This window comes from Camellia sinensis, chromosome 7 (assembly GCF_055761805.1).
Source record: "Camellia sinensis isolate YWXY chromosome 7, ASM5576180v1, whole genome shotgun sequence".
Lineage (NCBI taxonomy): Eukaryota > Viridiplantae > Streptophyta > Magnoliopsida > Ericales > Theaceae > Camellia > Camellia sinensis.
The window spans coordinates 163,481,534-163,494,243 of NC_138967.1; positions in this window are offsets into that span (position 1 = coordinate 163,481,534).

Genomic DNA, 12,710 nt, shown 5'->3' on the forward strand with positions numbered 1-12,710 from the left:
ATTCTTACATCTATCATAGAAAAAATATGTAACTAGAACATTGTTTAAATATTCTTTTTAAAACACCCTTTTTAGAACTTTCTTTCAAAACAAATCTTATCTCATATTTTATCTCATTCTAAGAAGACATAGTACAATAATCTTATGGTAAAAAAAAAAAAACGCCCAATTAATACACATTATATGTGTTTGGAAGGAGAAAATAATATTACCACAATAATCTTATGGTATTGTAAATAAAATAAAATAAAATAATTTGAGATTGCGAATTGGCACTAATCTCATTTGGTCAAATATGACTTTAAGAGTAATGCTATACATATCTACCTTTCTAATTCATTAAATACGCTTCTAACTTTTTAAAAATAATGATAAGGTGGTGGTGGACCATTATATTTGTCACAAGGAGACAATCAGTTGGTAATATTTCTATCTCTGATTGTTGACATTCTGAATTTGATTTCTCTAGAAGTAGACGACGTTGTGGTTGTTAGACAATTTTTTACATAATTGAATATCTAATTTGATATGATTTTCATGATATTTATAAATTGTTTCCTATTAATTAACAAAAAAAAAAAAAATAATTACAAATTAGTGAAAGACATATTCACAAAATAATTTTCTCAAGTAGCTAAGAAATGTGTTATGTGCTTAATCAATCTTTTCTCATGATATTTCCTCATATTCATAAATACACATGGAACCAACTTAATTTTGTCTAGTAGGTAAGAGAAATATGATGGTAGTGTTTGGTAGAGTTTTAGAATTATGATTTAAGAATAGAGTTGTATTTTGAGTTTGTGAGTTTTAGAATTATGATTTGAGTGCGAAAAATTTGTTTGGTTATGAGTTTTAAATTGAGTTTGAAATTTTTGATGTGACATATGATATTTAATTCAATTCAAAAATTTACAATTCATAACCAAACACACAACTCAAAATTCTATTCAAAACTCATAAAAAATTCCGGAAATATTTTTTATTTAAAATATAAAAAACAACATATGCCAATTTTCCAAAAAAAAAAAAAAAAAGAAAAGAAAAGAGCATCATTCCGATCAATCGGCCGGATGACCGGGTAGGCCCAATTTCAAAATTCAAAACCCCGCTTGAAACAAGTTTGCAAAAGCGAGTGTAGAATTAATTTTTGAAAGTTGTATCCAAACACCGCACTCAAATATGAGTGTGGAATCATGATTGAAACTACATACCAAACACAACCGATATGTCCCTAATCAATTTTCAACCCCTGTTGGGTTGTCTACTAGATATTAAGGTATCATTTGGTAATGTTGTCAATTTTTTTACTTTCAATTTACAAAAACAGATAACAAGTTTTTGTTTCTTTTTATTTATTAAAAAATAAATAAATTCGTGTATACAAATGAGCCTGCCGGAAGCTTCCCTGAAGATGGCTGGAGAATCAGTGGTCGCCGATGGCGAATGGCGGTAGTGGGTGATGGAAGAGGGAGGAGAGAATGGAAATTTGTTTTGAAAACAGGTGAAGTGAAGGTTTTTTTTTTTTTTTTTTTTTTGCCTTTTTCGTTTTCAAAAATTTTGAAAATTTTATAATTATCCCGTGGCATTGAAAGTACCTTTCCATCAATTGAATGATTTTGCTAATCTTCTTAAAGATGTAAAATGCATAAGAAACTCTCACACTATCTCCCTATCTACACACAAACACACACATACATAGGGGGTGTTTGGGAAGCCTTGAAAGAGGCTATTTTAGCCTCAAATGAGAAAATAGCCAAAAAGTCTCACCAACCATTGATTTTCAAAAAAAATAAAAAATAAAAAAATAAAGTCAAAAAGCAACGGCTGCTGCAGCAACGCAGCCTACACTGCCACCAACAATGTAGGCTGCAGACAGGTTAAATTACGATATTACCCCTACACATCCATTTGGAAAAAATAAAGTCAGGGGCAAATTTGTCATTTCAATTTAAACATCATTTCAAATATACTTTTCAATACAATAATCAATCCAAAAATTTAACCCAACTTCCCAAAAAACCTACTAAAATAGCCACTTCCCAAACGAGGCCATATATGTCAATGAGATCCAGACTATGCTCAAGTAAAACCAGAGAAGGGAAATCTTACAACTTATGAGTTGGTTCACTCATCCACTGGTCACCTACTACAGTCAATTTCTAATGCAACTTGATTAGCATTTAAGTCTTGAATCTTCAAAAAGTGCCAAAGTGCATGGAAATGAAGCAGCTAGAACATCTATGACACTTCAATGCAGCAGCCTTGTCTTAGTTCCACAGACTTCCAATCAGAACTGGGGTGGAAACAAAAACATGAACATTACCCATGAATTATCATTTATGCTTCTTTACTGCTATTTCATTTTTTATTTTATTTTATTTTTCAAATTTGTTGGGATGATTTATGGTTTTGTTTTGTATTATACACAAGTGTAACAACAACAACAACAGGCAAGTGATTCAATTTGGCACCTCATATAAAATTCATCACATGTAAATCTTCTACCCGCAACCAGACGTCAATCGTGATCCAACTCCATCTCATCTATGTTCATCTTTGCAGAGGAAAGTCGTCTGAAAACAAACAGACAAGAACCAACAAATAGAAGAATGCTACAAAAAATCAATTGCCAAAAAAAAAACAGAAATGAATTTAGGGCCACAAATTGTTGCTTTTATTTTAGGTCATGAAATCAGTTGCACTTTACATTTTTTGGGGGAATTTTTAGCCACAAATACCCTTTTCTAGAGAGAGAGAGAGAGAGAGAGAGAGAGATGAGAGAGCAATAGAAGGGAACGATGCTGCTCAGTTGCTACGGTTTACAGGAAAAAAGATGGGGCAATTACACCCCAATGTGTTTTAGGATTTCAATAGAGAATTGAAAAGCTAATTATAAAGAGAAAAGTTAGGGATCATGAAAATTTTTTCATGAAAATGATTATGAAAGATTTATGATATTTGGATTACCTTGATTAGTGTGTGGTGTTTTATTCTAAGTATAATTCAAGGGTGACAAAACTTTCATGATTATTTTCATGAAAGATTTTTCAAGACACAATTGCTGAATTACAAAAGTGGAACTTTCTATCCTTACTCTCACTTTTCTGACAATTTTTATTTTACATAATCATATTAATCTCTAAGGAGATTTTAATTTATATAATACTAGCATATCACCCGTGCTATGCACGGATTGTGTTTACAATTATCTACATATGTGAATTGTGATTTTTAAATGTTTTTTTTTTAATGTCTTCTTTTTTTTCTTTTTTATATTATATTAAAGTTTAATATTTTGATAATAATAATATGTGTTGAACTTTTCAAGGAATTAAATATCTTTTTTTATTATTATATCATATTAAAGTTTAATATTTTGATAATAATCATATGTGTTGACTTTTCAAGAAATTTTTTTTATGCTTGTTTTTAATGCATTAAAGTGTTATTATGAGGGATAATAATCATATGTGTTGGGACTTTTCAAAGAATTCATATGTGTTGGATTTCAAAGAATATTTTTTATGCTTGTTCTTAATGCATTAAAGTGTTATTACGAGGGTAAGACTTGGGAGTTGGGAGAAGTTAATAAATGCTAAGATTTTTTTTTTTTAAATCAAAAAATCAAGAAATTTAGATTGAGAGATTGGAACTCCCACAAAGGTTGGGGCTAAAAACCCCATTTTGCTTAATATATAGTATAGATTTAAGACATGTTTCATTAACTATCTGATGGGCATGGCCCACATAGCCCAGGATCGTCCAACTCACAACTGCCTTAATGGCCCAAACAGGCATTTAGTTATTGGCCCACATGGCCTAGGACAGTCAAACCCATAACTGCCTTGGATGGCCCAAATAGGCATTTAGTAACAATCTAGTGAAGAACCCACGTTGGTCCAAATCTTGTGACACTTAGACACCAATTAGACAGGGAGCTAGCCACTTGGCAGACAAAAATCCTGCAGAGTTATTGAGTCCAAACATCTTGAGTCCAGACATCAAGCATTAAATGAGAGTATCATGGCATTAAATGCAACAAGGCCTCTCACTCCTGGGTATGGCAAAACTACCATGGCCGACGACAAGTAGACCCTAGACTTTCAGTTAATAAGACAGCTTGAATGGACAAGAAAATGATAAGAAAAAGATATAAGGAAGCTCGTGAAGAACATTAACGACAACAAGTAATACTCTCTCTCTCTCCAACTACTCTCTCTATCACTTCCAATCTAACTTGATCATCAGAGTGTCTACGGGGAAAAACCACTCCAATCTTGGTGCCTTCCCACTGGACTTTTTGTAGGCACGCAGTAAGAAGACGAAGGCTAGCAAACCCGTGGAACGCATGGATTTGTCTGACTCATCCTCAATTGACCATATTGCATTATCACTATCAATAAAAACAAAAAAAATCTCATATTTTTTTTAATAAAATATATATATATATATATATATTTATGTTTATTTATTCAATGTCTATCTGTATCTATATTTATTATTTAGGGGTATGAAATGGTCTGACTTGCCGTTAGACCTAGCAGACTCCGACAAAAATTGGGTCGAGCCTAACCTGCCCACTCGTGCAAAATCTTGACCCAAGTCTAGGGGCTACTCGGGCCTCAATTGGGCTTGGGCTTGGGCTTGGATAGGTTTGGGCCAAGCTTGGCTCTTTTTTTAATTTTTTTTCTACCAAAATAGTTTTAAAATGACATTGGGTCTCAAGTGCCCGGTGAGACGGGCTTTGGGCTGGGTCAGGCCCCAAAACACACAGCCTAGGCCTGGGGTCACAAGTTGAGCTCGGGCCACGGGCGGATTTTCGGGTGGGCCACAGGTCGGTGGGCCGATTTTACACCTCTACTATCTATCTATATTAGTTTCAACCCATTTAACTTTATTAAAAAAAAAAATCAATATAATCATGTTAAAAATCTAAAATTAATAATTTTTTTTTTTCTTTTTTCAAATTGTATAAGAAGTGAGTCTTCCTAAATTTTACCATTGGTGACTCTTCCTATTATTTTTTTAAATTCAAGAGTAATAATGAGGCTTATTACAATATATGTTATTTTTTAAAATGGGTGAATTATACTAGCAGTCCCTATAATTTGGGATTTTTACCACTTTAATTGCTGGCCTTTAAATTTCGATATATTTGACATTGAATTTTGAATTTCGTTCCAAATAAAGACAATTGAAAACATTGTTGCTCTATTTCAAGGGTAAAGTCATCAATTTGATAAAATATAAACTAGTTTAACAAAAATGTCACAAAATTATTTTCAATTTTTTAAAAATTATTTCTACCCACAAAAGATAAAATTATATAAAAATGATAAATCTTTTACATATTTATTTTTTTACCAAATTAATTTTTAGTACGTATTTGGATGATGATCATGTAATGTGTGGTTGTTTTTATTGATATTTTTGGATGGTTATCATGTAATTAATGGTTATTAGGCTTTTAATGTATGATCGATATATTTAATATATGAAATATTTTTAGTTTTGAATTTTTTTATTTAATGGATTGATTTAATAATGACATAAAAGTTGTCATCATGTTTGACTTTTGAAAAAATAAAAACTAATTCAACGAAAATAAATATAAAAAAAAACTATTTTAAAAAATTATTTCTACCCTCTCAAAAGATAAAATTATATAAAATGATGTGTGTATTAATTTTTTTTTTCACTATTTTAATTTTTAGTTTCTTATAAGATTTTTCTGAAAATAGATTATGAAAACTAAATGAAACAAAACTTTATAACCAAAAAAGTTTCAATATTATTCATTAAAAAAAAGGCCATTATATTTGAAATAACATATAATCTAACCAATACAAAATAAGTTGTATAATGATTTTACCCTTTAAATGAAGCAACAATGTCTTCAATTATCCTTATTTTGAACAAGATTTAAAATTTAAGGTCAAATGTATCACAATTGAAAGGTCAAGAATCAAAGTGACACAAATTTCAAATTATAGGGACAATTAGTATAATTCACCATTTTAAAAAATATAATCAACATTTGAGTAGATCAAGTGATAAGTTTAGGTAACCAATGGGTTAATCCAATTAGTCAAAGCTCTGCCATTATGTATAGGTTTAATTTTCTGTATATTTATTGAGTTTATATCTCTCACTTTAGGGCTTTTTATATTAATTATAGTATATTATATTGAACACTCAGTTCATAAATTTAAATTGTAATTTTGTTTATTTGTGATTCAAATGAAGTAGTTCAAGCAACACAACAGAAACAAAATAGACCAAAAGAGGGCTAAATAGGTTAAGCCCTTTCATAGGAAGCCCCAACTATGTCTGCAATCAGTAGACTTGCAATTTCATTTAGGGGGTTATCTAAAACTACCAGGTTCTCTACATGATTCACTCCCATGTTTGCAAGACCATCAGAACACTTGTTCCCTTCTCGGAGAATGTGAATAACAATTGCATCTTAGCATAAGAAATTTGATGTCTTCTAGCAAGGCTCTGTGTGGATAATTGCTGGGAGTGTTGTTGTTGATGTTCAACACCACTTGCTCTGAATCTGTTTCAATTGTAATATCCTGCATGCTTTTCTCCAAGATAATGGTGAGGCCTCTATAAATTCCCCAAAGCTCAGCTTCCTCACTTGTAGGTACCTCTAATTTCCCATGGTATCCAAGAATCTAGGCTCCTCTAGCATCTTCGAACAGTTCACCATACTCAGCAGGGCCAGGGTTTCCTTTGGAGCATCCATGTGTGTTAAGTTTGATTTTCCCTGCACAAGGAGAACACCAGTTAGTTTTATAGAATAAAGTATCACATGTGAAATGATCAGTTTAGAAGGCACGATAAATTTCTGCAACTTGTTGATGAATCTGTCTCACAGTTTCTTGAGCACTACACTCCTCTTGTCTAAAAACCACATTATTTCTAGCGTTCCATAATCTCCACAAAGCGATTACAAAAACAGTACCCCAAGGGACATTAGAGAACTCTTTACTCTTGCTCTTTATGTTGTGCTGGAGCTAGATATCCAAGGGCATGTTAGCATTGGATATTCTCCAGCTGTGATTACTAAGAATTTTCCAAATTGCCACAGCTTTCTGACACTCTCTCAGAAGATGGTTCAGATCCTCACAGTAGAGTTGGCATCTGGGGCAGGTGTTAATATTGGTGATACCTCTGACCCTTCTTTGATGGTTGGTAAGTACTGTGTTAAGCATTAGCAGCCAAGTGAACCCTTTCAATTTTTGAGGGATTTTTAGTTTCCATATCCAACTCCAGTTGACCAAGCTATTAGCCTGATTAGAATCTTGCTTGGTAATTAGATTATAGGTAGCCCCAACTGAGAACTGACCGCTAGAGGATCCAATCTAGTGGGGGTTGTCTATTATTTCAACAAATTGTGGAAGATGTACCTATTGTATTTGTTGTAGCACATAATGTGATAAAATATTCTCTACCTCAGATAGATCCCATCCTTCTTCCTCATTGAGCATATCAACAACGTTAACAGCCCCATTGGTATGTGGACTTGGAAATAGAGAAGCTAAAGGCCCATCTCCACACCACCAATCTTTCCAAAAGGAAATATTGTTCCCATTCCTAACAGTCCATTTTGTGCCCTTTTCCAGAATATCTCTAGTCTTCATAATGCTCCTCCAAGTTTGTGAAGCATTCTTATTAGCAAGCCAAATATCAAAAGTGTGCTTGTGAAGGTATTTGCCTCTAAGAATCTTGGACCAAACAACTTCTTTGTCTCAATTTATTTTCTAGCCTAGTTTGGCTAACAATGCAATGTTCTGTTCTTCAGCCCTCCTAAGTCCCAGACCTCCTTCTTGCTTGCTCTTGCAAACTTGCTTCCAATTTACCAAGTGAACCATTTTCCTTCCCTCTTAATCACCCCATAGGAAATTTCTATTTAGCTTGTCAATTTGTTTACATATGCTTTGAGGGAGTTTAGCAGTTTGCATAATGTAGGAAGGTATGGGGGATGACATAGATTGGATCACTGTTGCTCTACCAGCTAAGGATAAGGCCTTAGCCTTCCACGAGGACAATTTTTTTTTGGATTTTCTCAATAACTCCATTGTAGATATTTATGCTAACTCGACTATGGATGAGAGGAACTCCAAGATATCTACCAGGGTTTTGAGTGAGGCTTATCCCACACTGTAGACTAAACTCCTTAGCTAAATTTATGTTGACATAGGGGGAAATGAACATCTTAGATTTCTGTAGGTTGATTCTCTGCCCTGATATGCAACAAAACTCATTCATAGTTTCCATGATTGTGTCACAATTAGATTGGTCAACTTTAGCAAAGAGAATGAGGTCATCTACAAAGAACAAGTGAGAGATTGATGGGCTGTTATTTGAAGCTTTAAATCCCTTCCACTTTCCTTTCTCTACCTGTACTCTGATCATGTTAGACAACCTTTCCATGCATAACACAAACAAATATGGTGAAAACGGGTCTCCTTGCCTCAAACCTCTTCCTGGATTGAAATTATTCATGGTTTCTCCATTCCATAAAATAGAGAAACTAACAGAAGAAACACAAGACATTATAAGATCTATCCAATGCTGGTTAAGATTGAACTCTTCAAGAGTTGCTCTCAAAAAATCTCAGGATAATTTGTCATAAGCCTTTTCAAGGTCAATTTTGATAATAAGACCACCATAATTACCTTTCTTGTGCCTAAGAGTATGAATCAACTCTTGTGTAATGATAATATTGTCATGAGTGGCTTTACTAGGAATGAAGCTGCTTTGATTGGGGCTAACAAGATCATTAAGGAGGGGCTGTATGCGGTTGACTAAGATTTTAGACAAAATTTTGTAAGAGACATTACAAAGGCTAATAGGTAGAAACTATTTAAATATTCTCAGGGATATCAGTCTTGGGAACGAGGGCAAGAAGGGTTTGGTTTACTACTGGAGGCATATGTTTCTCTTGAAAACACTTTTTGATGAATGCACAAACATTAGTCCCAATCACATCCCAAAATTTCTAGTAAAATATGGCTTGAAACCCATCTCTCCCCGGTGCCTTGAACGGATTAATATTCTTGACGGCCTCCCAAATCTCAGCTTTAGTAATGTTTCTCAACAATAATCTATTCTCATCATGTGAAAATTTATGCGTGGCAATATTACACCAATGGTCTAGGACATCAACAGGCTCATTATTAAATAAAATGAAATAATTTTGGATGTGATCTTTCACCAACAGGGGGTCATCAATCCATACACCTTGATCATTCTTCAAAGAATCAATCCTCAATTTTTTCCTTCTAGCAATAGCAGATATGTGAAAAATTTTGTATTCCTCTCACCTTGAGTAATCTAATTAGCTATAGATTTTTGAAACCATAAAACTTCTTGAAAAAAACGTTTGTTATAATGACTAATAATATCTTTTTCCAACAAAAAGAGGTTATGAGAAGAGGAAAAATGTTGAGCTTTTTGGATTCCCTCAATTCGAGATAACAACCACCTTTTTCTTTAAAAAATATTTCCAAACACATTTTCGTGGCAAACAAGAGAATTAGTAGTAAGAGAATTCGGGTTGTCTTGAAGAAAACACTCATGATTCCAAGAAATATTGACAATATCTTTAGAAGTAGGATATGATAACCAAGCTGCTTCAAAGCGAAAAGGGCAATTTATAAGGAAGAGTTTAGTTATACCTTATGTGTAGATCATAAGATGTGAGTGATTCAAATATGCACGAGGAATATTTCTGACTGCTCCTTCAGGGAAGGTGGCCCTCCATTCCGCATTACAAAGGGCTCGATCCAACCTTTCCATAGTATTAGCCAATCCCTGCCTATTGTTAGACCAAGTAAATTTCGGCCCTGTGCAACCTAGGTCCATAAGCCCATAACGATTAATGTTTTCAAGAAACCTTTTGCAACGGTTACTTTGATTATTCTATGTGAAGCTTCTCCTTTGATTCTGACCCATGACATCATTAAAACCTCCCACAATAAGCCATGGGTTAGCCATGGAGTTTGCCGAATTTTCAAGATCATTCTAGAGATTTTGACGCATACCAATACTAGAACTAGCATAGACTGCAGCTAGCACCCACTCTTCATAGTCCTCTCTTTTCATAGTAGCTTGAATAACTTGAGAGTTGGCAATATGGGCACTAATTGAGACTTGTGTAGGGTCCTAAATCAGCCATATGCCTCCTACACGTCCAACAGGATCAACAATGGTAGAAGTAGTAAACCCCAGGTGGTTGAAGAAGAGACCCATTGAGCTGAAAGGGACTTTTGTTTCAAAAAAAGCAACAACATTTGGGTGATGTACTCTAATGAGTTCTCTAAAGTTTCTCCGAAGTATTTTGTTGCTGGCTTCCCGATAGTTCCACAACATAACATTCATGGATGATTGGTTAAGAAAGTCGGGTAACGGATCTGTGTTAGCTAGACCAATGAAATTACGCACTATCTTCTTGGATAGTTCTGATGGCCTTAGGGCTGCCATCTGAGTTGCCTGCAGCGGCCTTCCTCTTATGCTCACCCGCCTGGCCTCTATAGTCAGCTTTATCTCTTCTATCCACCATTCAATGCCTACTTGGTAAGTGGCTCCGCTCTCTGGTTCGAGGTATGACCCCACAGAGCTGTGTCTCATTTTAGTGAGTTGCACTTCTGGTATCTCTGGGTCGTCGTTGGAGCTGGTGTTGCTGGGGATGCTTATGTTTTATATCGGGCGATTTTTGTTTTAGATTAAAACTATCAATGGAAGTTTGGGAAGTTATAGAGGTAGATGGAGAAGAAGTAAGACAAGAAATCTAAGCTGGGATGGGATTAAAAGGTGATAATGGAGGGTTAGGTGTACTAACATCTATACTTATCAATTCTAGTTCTTTGCTTGTAGCTTGCACCAGGTTAGGTTAGCTTGGAGCAGGATTCTTAGGTAAAATTTATCCTTCAACAGTTGGATCCTTATCCTTGTTGAGTTGTCTTTCATCTTCTTGCCTTTCTAAAAAGATTTCCTAAGCTTTATTTGGATTGCCTGACTCACTAGTAGAGTCATTTCTGTGGATGTCTTCCATGCTTGGGCCAATGGGGCCTTTATGCTTAGCTCTTTCTTTTGCTCCTTCCATGTTCCCATTCTCAGCTAGAGGGCCAAACCTATTAGCAGATCTTTTGTGATTATAGTTGTTGGGCCCAGCTTGTCTTGCAATGGGGTTGGGCCTATTATTTCTTTTATTCACTAACATCCAAGGCCCAAATTCTTCTATCTACTCTCTGTCAGGATGAGATTGTCTTCCTGATGAACTAGCCGTTGTTGCTTGATCTAATCCAGTGCAATGACCGTTAGCTATGGCTATTGAGGTAGCTTTCGCCAGCTCCGGCGCCGATTTGTTACTACTACAATACTCTTTTCGATGCCCAACTTTCCCACACTAGAAACAAAAATAGTGTAAATGTTTATATTCCACTATGTAAGTATATTTACCTATAGCAAATCTCGAAATTAATGGCTTTGTTAGATCAACTTCCACACATAAGCGTGCATACCTTCCTCGAGTAAACATGGCAGTATTAAGATCTACCTTGAGGGGTTTCCCAATTGCCTTTGCTATATGGAAGAGAAAATTCCCGTTATAGTACTCAATTAGAAGCTGGGAAAACTTAACCTATAGTGCCGTGGCCACTTCTCCTGCCTCCGACGGCTTAAAATCATGTTCCATTATAATCCAAGGGGCCTCTGTATACACTCTACTACAATCGACCATCATTTCGAATTTGTTCAAGAAGAACCCTAAACCCAAATTAGTTGTTTCAAAATCTCCTTGTAGTCCCCACATCTTTCTCAATTTGGATACTAGAAGTATATACCCTAAAGTTTTCCCAAGCAATTTGACAATTAGGCAATCTTTTCACGGCCTGCTGTAGACACCCCATTTTTGATGGCCCTTACGACTTGGACGTCCTCGCATGCACACTTGATGATGAGTTTATATGCTCGCAAAGTGCTCGAAGTCCTCAGCGGAATGCCACAACTTTGAGCCTTTCAAATCCTGTACCTTCGTTGTCCCAGTTTTGGACCAAGCCTAGCTTTTCGAGCCTGCAGCCTCTAGTGGCCTGCCGGCTACCCCTTTTGGGCTACTGACCATCACTTTTGGGCTGCCGGCCACCAGTGTATTTTGTAGATATTTATGCCAGTTATGCCAGCTGTTTGCACAGATGCATGTATCTATCCCTACGTGTAGGGCTGGATCTCCTTGAGAGAATTTCATGTTTTCTATATATAGGAGCCCCCTCTCTCATTTTTTAAGGTTAGAAAATTTTGAGATAAAAAATTTTCCTCTCTCTGTACAATTCTCTCTCTCTCTCTCTCTCTCTCTCTTTACCAAATCTCTACACTTTTGCCTACAAATCTTCAACCTTTGCCTATACACCCTTAACCAAATCTCACCATCTTGGAGCTGAGGTACTTTTGAGCTTGGTTTGAGCTCTAGAAGGTGTGTTTACTTGGTTTTGTTGCTTGGAATTGCTTCTTCTCTTCAAGAGGTATAAGGCTTTACCTATTTGCTTGATTTCTCTATTGTTTTTCCCACTATTTTTCCATTGTTTTGGGCTGTCAAAACTCTGTGTTTTTTGGGCTGAAGCTTGGGTTTAAGGCCATTAAAGGTTGAGGTGTTGATAGCCCTTCTTTGTACCTTGTTTTGGAGGCCTTTGCCTTTGTGT